We start from the raw sequence: 10,672 nt of genomic DNA on the forward strand, positions 1-10,672 counted from the left end.
TGGTTTAAATTGGTTCAAATATAAGTGTTTTAGAATCCACCCTCTGGTACAGCACAGAGGGGTTAAATAAATAATGACAACTTTTATACCATAGCTAAGAGGTGATGGGAAGTCTTCCCTCTTTACAGTCTTTACACTTAGGTATGACATTTGACAATGACATTCAGTGTATATTTGGTTTGAATCCCCCTTGACAGTTAAAGGCACTGCAAGTTTTCACTGTATCATGAATTATCCTTGAGAAATAAAAGGCTAAAAAAAAAGTATCTAATATTTCAATAACAGGATTTAGGCTACACTTTCCTCTCAGTGCAGCTGATTATTCTCCTAACCTCATGAAGACTGAATTACCTCACATATATGGTAAAACTCTCCTTCCAACTTTAAAAACCACCATGGCTTGTGATGACTGTGTATATGTACACATACACACATTTTGTTAGAAGTATCAATCCCTCAGAAATAAATATAAATCAAGAAAGACTATACAGTTACATTATTTTTCAGATAGACTGCAGTCTATAGCAGTTGTGTAGAAATGGCCACAAGCTAGTTGCAACAGCTTTTTTTCCAGGGTTTAAAAATGCATCAGCTACAGGAAAATCTACTAAGCAGATTACTCCTGAAAGTCTGACCTTGAATGGTTCATAAATGAATGATTAATCCCAGTCTCCTAGAAAGAGATGAACTACAGCTTTTTCTGAACACCTAGAAACCTTTCTAGAAGACTATCTGCAGTAACCAGAGTTGGAGCATTATGAATGTTTGAACTGTAACTATTTTTCCTTTCTCCTGATAGTACATTTTTCAAATTAAAAGGAAAAAAAAAAAAAAAAAAGTGCTAGAGTGGCTTTTTCCTGTCAAAGTTTGTTCTTGAAAAGCAAACATAGTAACTCTGCCATGATTTTAAGTAGGTCTTAACTATCGCTGTTCAGCTTTGCAAACAGAGATACAGAGTTTAGGCTGGCAGTGCTACCTCATCTCCCCTTAGTTCCAGCTCCCCTGCTTCTTTTGTCATCCAATATCACCTGTGCCCTGTCCTCAAAGTTTAACACCACCACAACACCCCATGTCAGCTACACACCTTGAAAAGGAACATCTTATGACTGACTGAGTGCACAAACACAAAACCTAACACTTTGTGTTCTTAATTTCAGAGAATTTATACAACTTTTAACCTTACATCAGTCAAAAAATTATTTCAGCCAATCACTGCTACAAGACAGCAAGCCATGACCAAATTCCTCTTTCCTAAACAAAGAAATAAAACAGAGTGAAGCTACTAGCTGGAGTTTATTTTCTGCATGGTTCTCTTCAGCTTTGTTTTTCCATAGGTGTTTTTTATCATATATAACATTTCTACTGACAGAATTCCATGACTTCAGATACACTGAAGTGGAAAACCTGACTTTTTCTCTTAAACTGAGTAAAGGTAACCAGATTGGACCCATCCAAACTCCATATCGCTTATTCTTTGTTCTTTCACCAGTTTGAAACCATTTTCTGGTGTCATTTTTCACTTCTTTTTATAAAAAAAAACACAATATTTTAGAGTTATTTACTGGATCACTGCAGGAAAGTACCACCCAAATCTATTCTTAAAAACAAACGAACAAACAAAAAACCCACCTCTGTTCATTTATTGTATTACTACATTCCTTAAAACAGTGGATGGAAATATGTGCCTATAGCTAAAGGATAGTGTTGATAACAGTAAAAGCCTATTTTCAAAACAATACTTTATCACTTGATCCTGATCCTTTCTTTGCACACTTAGGATGAATTCTTGACTTCACAGACATCTAGGAGTCAGATTTCACAGATGCAACTACCTTGTGCATGTATATTTAAGGTGTCTATACATGGATGAGAAGCATTCTGAAACTCACTCTTTCTATTTTCTAGATTATTCCAATATAAACCAGGTCTGCAGTCACATTGGCACAGCACTGAATCCAAACCAATACACGCTATAAGAGACATAGTATATCAGTTTGGACAGAATCACAAGGTGATTCCACCTGGCTTTTGTCATAGGCTGGGCAAGATACTCATAAAAGACCAGAGATGTGGTGTTAGAAACTTCAGGGCCCTGCATCTTCACAGTTTCTGATTCCACAACAGTTTATTTAAAAGGTGATATTCAGGAAAACATGAATAACATGTTTTGCCAAAGTGGAAACACTATGCTTAGTAGGAGTCTGCACTCTGGACCTCAGCTTAAAATACTCATTGTGTCTTTCGTATGAATTAACTGAGATCTTCTAAACAGAGACAGTATCACCTGCATAAGTTTACTGCTATTAGCACCAGAAATCCCTATAGATAGAAATTACAGTAAGGCCTTGTTACCTCACTCTGAAAACAAAAACATCCGTAAATTTCGGCAGCATGAACCTTAGTGAAAGAAAGGCACACGTTTGAGATGGAGTTCAGTAAGACAGCAACAACCCTCAGAGAAGCTCACCTGGGATCAGAGAGGGAGCAGCAGGCTGAGGCAACAATTAGCCTTCCTATCCCTGTTTTCCTCAGGATTTTTCCTATACTTCTACCCAGTCAGTGGGTAAAATTATTAGACAGATTCAACTGAGAAAGGTAGTTCTGCCCAAGACATGGGCTTCACATGTCATAAACTTTATGGTTCCAAACAATATTGTGTCCAGTTCTGGGCCCCTCAGTTCAAGAAGGACAGGGAACTGCTGGAGAGAGTCCAGAGCAGGGCAACAAAGATGATGAAGGGAGTGGAGCATCTCCCTTATGAGGAAAGGCTGAGGGAGCTGGGTCTCTTTAGCTTGGAGAAGAGGAGACTGAGGGGTGACCTCATTAATGTTTACAGATATGTAAAGGGTGAGTGTCACGAGGATGGAGCCAGGCTCTTCTCAGTGACAACCAATGATAGGACAAGGGGTAATGGGTACAAACTGGAACACAAAAGGTTCCACTTAAATTTGACAAGAAACTTCTTCTCAGTGAGGTTGACAGAGCACTGGAACAGGCTACTCAGGGGTGTTGTGGAGTCTCCTACTCTGGAGACACTGAAGACCTGCCTGGACGCCTTCCTGTGTAACCTCATCTAGGTGTTCCTGCTCCGGTGGGGAGATTGGACTAGATGATCTTTTGAGGTCCCTTCCAATTCCTAACATTCTGTGATTTTGTGAAATTCAAATGGCATGTCTCCGTAGAGATACATACGCTTTCACCGAACACCCTTTCACCCAAAACCAAGCCAATGCTCTCAAAACGTGTATGTGTGTCCTTGCTGGGAGAGAGAAACCTGGTGTTGTCAGTGCACAGCACACTAAGGAGAATACGGTTCTTCTATTTATAAGCTGTCCAACATTGTTTCCTCCCTGTCCTTTTACAGAAATATCTACACTGTCACACAAGGCACTGATGTGTATTGCCTGAATTCAATACTGGATTATAAATATAAAATGCAGTTTGACTCTCTTCCGTCCACATTTTTAGTGATTTCCACTAAAGATTCCCCTTTTTACAATAACAATTTGCTCTCAGAAATGCTAATGTAAAAAATATAATTAATCTAAGATGATGGGAGATTAGATTACTAGATAGAGCTCAAAGGCTTGCATTCTCATCTTAGTCAAACCACACTCTTATTGTGTTACCTTACCAATTACTTTAATCAGTTCCTTGTCAGTAAAATTGGCTAAGACATTGCTACCTAAATTGTTACACATGTTCCAGGGGATCAAAGTCAGTAAAAATCATAGATGGATCAGTTACTTTGGTGAATACAAACTAAAGGTATCTAAACAGAGATATGATTACTGGGTAAAATTAGGATATATATATAGCATAGGCAATTTGGGACTTGTTGTTTTATAAATACATTTTTGTATATATAGATGCATATACAAAAAATATGAATAAAAAGTATGAAACAGCAGTTTCTAATGCACAGCTCCATTGAAAATTACAATCCTTTCCAATCACATTCTTTTTCAGTTGATTTCATTTTTTAAGTTTACCATAATAGATCTAATACATGAACAAAAGGATCCAAGGAATAGCTACTGGGGATATACCCAGTCTGCATGATTTACTGTGTTCACGGAAGCAAACCAGCAGTATTTTGAGTGTCTTTTATTTCATCCATATAATTTTCACTATACATTTTGTCATGTCTGCAATATCTTTGGTAACAGAATCTGCTGGAATTTACAGCAGGTATTTGAGAAATTACTGCTTCCACCCTCAACCCCAGAAGACAAAAAACCCCTACTTTGGTGGTCTACATATATGTGCAACTGGGTGCATTGTAGAATGTGCTTAGATTTCACAGGACAAAAGATTTCTGCCTCTATACAGGGACCATCCAACCCTGAGATCCCTGTGGATGAATCAATACCTTGAAGTGTAGCCATGACAACCATAGAGATCAAATAGGCTCAGCACACACAGTATTCAGAGTATTGATTTTTGAGCACAGGACAATACAGCGCTCTCAGTGCCTGAATATGGATGAGGAGTAGCTGGCTGAGGCAGACTTCTCTTGCGAAGTCTGAAGTGATGCTGCTGCTGAGGAGAGAGCAGCACTTCAAGGAATTTCACATCACTATAGAGAGGGTGTCTGTTCTCCAGTCATTGAAGCAGACTGAAACTTTTGTGTCCACAGCTCACAGTCTTAGGTTTCTGAATAACTGGTTAGCCACGATCATGAAAAAAACCCTTTACTATTCCCTTTTGTTGGAAATAAATATCACTGGCATGCTGCGTATGCTTACTACTAGGGCTTTACATCTACAACTCTCAACCTTTAAAATATGAAGCTACTACCCTTTAAATAGATAAATTACACACACACACACACATATATTTATACACATATATAAAATAAAATGTCACCAGCAGTTCAGAACTGCAGTCCATCTGCTCTACAGAGGCAATAGCAGTGCATCATTGTGCTCTTGGACTCTATTCTGTTCACATTTAGTAGGGACTAGATTTGGAGATTTCTCTAAAACCATCAGTATGACTGTGATCTTGAGTGGTCTGGAATGCTATATTAATGGAATTAATGGAAATCACACCCAATGAGCATGACCTCTGATAGTTAAATTTAACTGGAACAACAGAGCATTCTATTCAATGTGTCAGAAAGAAAAAGCACTCAAGAATATGGAACATGTTCATGGAGCCATAATCACTGTTAACATAAAAACTTACTTAGAAAACATCATTTCCTCAATTATCAATTAAACACTACAGTTACAAATCAAGATAATTTGTTTTTCCACTAAGAGTCATTAAAATTATCTACTAAAAAAAATATAAAAAATCAATCAAACAAAAAAAAACCCCACCTCACTATGTATTTTAAAATAACAGCCAAAAATTGGATATTTATACCCGGGTGCAATAATTTCCAGCTGTCTGCCTGTGAAACTTCAAAAAAATCTTGTGTTCTGCCACCTCCCAGGTACTTGCTCAGTGGCCTGAAATTGAATTAATTTATAGTGAGCCAGCAACAGTTAAAAAAAAAAATGGAAATTGTCCAGTTATGTTAAGGATATTTATACTGGCTATTTCCTCTCCAGACCTATATTATGTTGTACTGTTGCAAGTCTGCAGCTGATCTTCATTGCTGCTAATGTTAATCCAGCTCTTTAATGCCTACGGAATTATGTCAATTTGAAGCAAGAGGGAATCAGGCCAAACTCTTTCATAGAAAAAACACTCGAAATACTAATGGCTAGGATTCCTAGAGTCACATTTAAATAAAACTATAAATTGCATTTTATGGATTACTTTCATTGTAAAACCTTTTTTTATATGCATACTCAAAAAGTTGCAAGAACATGTATGTTTGCTACCACAACTAATAAAACTTCTGCTGTGTCTGCTAGGCCTCATTGAGCAGGCCATACAGGACATGTGCATCTTTTGCTCTTTCTTCTAAATTACTGCTAAACAAGGAGCTGACATTTCTGATCCTACCCTCTCAGTCAAACTGAGCTGCCAGGAAATCATCCAGTAACATCCAAAAGAGATGGATGAATTAGGTCTAACAGTTACCATATAGGAAGCTATGGCTGGTTTCGGAGATGTATCTCTAAAGATCAGTAAGACCTGTAGGTTAGATATTAACTGATATCTGATTGTCTCAAGCTACATAGATAGTGCATGTTAATATAGAACAAAGTTTGAGTAAGAAATGCTCAGCAAATTGAAATATTAGAGTTATTAAGGAGAAAAATCTGTGCACATCCAGCAGTAAACATATTACTTGAGGCAAAGCTATTTTGCAATATCCTATACTATATAATAAAAAACTGATTTCAGTCTTTGGTGAAAGAAATTGACCTGCTTCTCCACATGCTTCATAATGCACCTGTGATAAGTTTTAATGGCCCATGACATTTATGCACCTGTTCCCTTCCTGTTGATTTGCATTCCTTTATTGGAAATAATGTGGTCTTGTTTCTAATTGCATGCATCTGTCCACAGTTCAAAGACTCTAATTCTTCCTGATTAACAGACAACTGACTATTTAGAAAACTTGTCTATACAATTCAAGAATTCTCTGTCAGATTATAATCTCTGAATATGCGTATGTCAGAATGAAAACAATTTGAGGACTTATCTTTGCCTGTATATTTTTATTTTCCATGTTGCACACTATTCAAGAGCAGCAGATAAAAACTAAGAGAAGAGGATTGTTTACTTAAGCACTCTGCCACTGGAAAATATTTAGCATAGGCAACAAGCTAATTACCACCCAAAGCTGATCTCTGAAGGATGTGGTCACTCACACAACCATTTTACCTGCCTATATTTGTGGTGACCGTAGGGAAACTGATCCAAGTAATACCTGACAGACAGTTTGGAGAATAACACAAAGGCAGAGTCAGCTGTTGTCCTTCACTTGTTTTCAGTCATGAAAGCCATTGGGGAGCAAGCTGTCTGCACAAAGAACCTGATGAACTGGAGGAAACATTGATATCTAGCAGACAGACTTCCCATGGCTTCCAATGGATGGATGAACTAGGAAGTCCATTGCATTTTTTCTAAAGCAATATCTAATTCCATATTTTTTCTACAAGAAAGTAAAAACATTATCAGAAATTGCTGAAACCCCTATTCTGTTCTTCATGTGTTCCTTCGTATACCATGCTCAAAAATACATTTATGAAACACCATAGAAAGGTTCAAATACCCTTAGAGACTGTGAAAAACCTGTGCTTAAGATGTCTTCTCAATTGTAAGGTCAGACAGTAGGGACTGCATTAATTACAAGTCTGTTGAATTTCACTTGGAACGAGTGTTCAACTATGCCTCTCTGTATACCTTACACTTCACATGCTTTTATACCTTTACACATGTTGTGGGAGGGGTTTTCTGCAACGACAACAGACTTGAGTTCAATCTTGTGAATCACTAACCTTCTCTATAATGCTTACCACTTTTCCTAGCCTGTATTTGTCCAATTGATAAACCTTTCCTATAAATAGTACTTGACATGTGTTCCGATTAAGCAGCATTTTTCCTCAAATGCGTATAGTTCAGTTAAGTCAAGGTAATTCTGAATGTCAATTTTAGACTCCAAATTGCTGAAAAACGTTTCCCTGAAAAGTTTATAACAAATTCATAAGCAAGCATGTATAAAGTCTTGCAGATTATTTACTGCATACATGTATCTTGTATAAAATATATATTAGAAGCTTTAAGGAGTCAGAAACCAAATAAGTGTAAACAGTATAGCACAGTAAACTAGAACTCAAACCAATAATTATAAATAATGTATTTTCCAGGATACTGTGATAGCAGTAGAGCTCAATCCGCTTAAGAGGCTAAACTGCCTGTCATGGTCAGTGAAGACTTTTAAGCCCTTTTAGCAGTGAAACTTGGTAAATCTATTAGTTTAGGTACTAAATACTGATGCAAGAGAGAACTGGCAATAAAAGTGTGAAACACAGATGCTGCGAGGCTGACTTGTGGCACATTTTTGCTGATTGAAGAAGAAAAAAAGGAACAGTTTCTTAAAATGTTTCCAAATCACGTTTCTCCCCTGGAAGACAGTAACCGTTACTCTAGAAAATTAGTGACTGGAAAACTGACCTGTTTAACTCTATTTGCCTGCAAAAGGATTACAAAGGTCTAAATTCTATGTAGTGCTTGTGAAAGAACAATTAGCTGCCAACGAGGGAAAAGTTTTCAAGGATTTTTAGTCAAAACTCACCATTTGTTTTGCTGAGGAGCAAGATGCCTTGAGGGTACTTTCTTAACATCACATAGCAGTGGAGATTCCCAGACCAATAGAAGTACCTGCTACAAATGACAAAACATGTACAGGTTAGTGTAAGAAAGACTTCTTTAAGTAATTAATTGTTTCCCTCCATTTTAAAGTTCTTTGCCCCCTTTAGTCACACTGAGGACAGATTGGCCTGGATTTTTTACTTTTAATCCAGTAACACCCTGCTATGATTTGCATTGTTTTGATACTTTGTGCACACACTTTTCAAGTCTCTGATCAGAGAATTCTTGTGCAGAGGAAAACTGAAAGTATTAAAATAAACAAAGAGAATCTTTGTGCCTGGGAGCAGGTGTCCCAGCAGTTTGATAAGATTTTCAGGTTTAAAAGATATTACTTGCTGTTACCCTAAATGTCAGATGCATGGTTATAGTGGGCATCTATTTAGTAGAGGAGCTTAATCCTTCCTGCTCCATCAGCACAGAAGCCACAAACACTTCTGCCATATGCCAGTGCAAAGTCAATTTAAAGGATACCAAATACTGATGAGCCAACTGTAGTAGATGGAAAGCAGCAGTAAACCATCCGTAACAGCTCCAGACAAACTGCTGAGCCTTGGAAAATTATGAAAATTAAATCTGAGTTCTTGAATATTTTCAGTTTCACCATACACTCTTGGCTACAATGTTAATCACAGCACAGAGGAGTTATAATAGAATGGCTGATAAAGTGTGAAAGAAAAAGAAACCCTAAACCTGCTTAGAAAATGGCTTGAAGTTTTATATGTAAATACAGATAGACAGCAGGACTTTCTGTCAATGACCTTTGCACAACTTTGCTTACACAAAGCCTGGATAATCGTCTGGGAACAAGGTCTGGCTTAAGTGCCTTGAGGGCATTAATAAGCCTTTGTGGCCTTAGTGATCACAGGGCTGTGTCTGACCAGCACAACTGGTTATCCTCACTGGGCCTGATCCCGACCTGTAGTCTAATCTCCCAACTTGACCTTCCTCGTCACCATGAACCTGCCTGCTGATCTGGGCTCTTGACTGAATATGGCCATGGTCTCTGGGTCTGCTCTGCTGGGTTTCCTTCACAGGTCTGGGTCCTGGCTGGCCGGGTCCCTGACCTGCCAGCTGTGCCATCCCCCAGCTCAGCTCCTCACCCTCTCCCTTAGCTCCTCACCCCATTCCTCAGCATCAGCTGACCCTTGCTGCTCCCCTTCAGTTACTCAGATCACATTCAAGAAAACATAAATAACCTAAGTCTCTTTGTATCCATTATTCCACATTTTAATCTTAGACATAATAGCAAGCATCTTAAAGACCTGTCAGAATCTCTCCATTGTGCTTTACAATGAAGGAAAGTATTTTAAAATTGTGTGTGCTCTTGTAATTTTCTTTAATATCTTTGAAAAGTTGTTTAATTTATAGCAGCGTCTATAAATATAGCAGTGGCTGGCTAGAAAGTCTGCTAAAAAATAAATTTGGGGTTAAAATTCATTTTACTGTAACCTTGGAAGGGAATTGCATCAATGAGATACCATGAAAAGTGGCACTGTAATGAAGACAGGAATTTTCAATGTTTAGGAAGTCAGGTAGGTTGACAGTCATGACTAGTGTGACTAGCACAACTATTCACCTTCTCTCATTGCACAAAATCCCTATTCTGTCCCAGGTGACAATCTTAGCAGTAACAGTGCACCAGGTCTGGATTTTTGCTACAAAAGAAAACTAAGCTAGATTGGTTAAATTAATTTTTTAAAAGAGTAGATCGCTATTATTTTTTTTTTATCTTCCTATTGCTTACAAAAGCTTTATTGGTTATTTGTTCCTTTTTTTTTTTTTCTAGAAACTATAGTTTAGCCTCATCCCTTGCCTCTCCTTTTTTATTTTCAGAACATAACATGCTATATCTATTTAGTTTTCTGCCAGGTATCCTCCACAAAATAACCAGTAAGACCCATTATTCTCTTTGTAACTAGCCTATGACGAAGCTTACCAAGAAGTTGTCAAGAAAATATCTACTTCATCTGTCCACACTGTACTGTGTTCTTGTCTGAGTTCTTTCAGCTCTTTGTGGTAATAATCGTACTAAGCAGTTCTTCATAACTGAACTTTCCATTTCTTTTTATGAAAACCAATAGAAAAAGCAACCACTAAACACTGCTGTTCTTTTCAGGATCATTGGCCATCACTGAAAAGGAACAGATTTTCCGCAATATTCCTGTTGCTGATAATATAGTTACACAACTATTTCCTTTACTCTTGATGTCTCTTGGTAGTTGTTCCATACACTTTTCATAATCTTTTATAATTTGCTTCTATATATGCTTAATAATTTGACTTAGTTTATACTTTTCACATGCTTTTTATCCTTTGATGTCAGTAACGAGTTCATGATTTTGGCAAGTCAGTCTCTTTCTACTCTCACTTCCTTTCCTGCAACTACTGATCA

Source organism: Columba livia, chromosome 3, assembly GCF_036013475.1.
Source record: "Columba livia isolate bColLiv1 breed racing homer chromosome 3, bColLiv1.pat.W.v2, whole genome shotgun sequence".
NCBI classification, from domain to species: Eukaryota; Metazoa; Chordata; class Aves; order Columbiformes; family Columbidae; genus Columba; species Columba livia.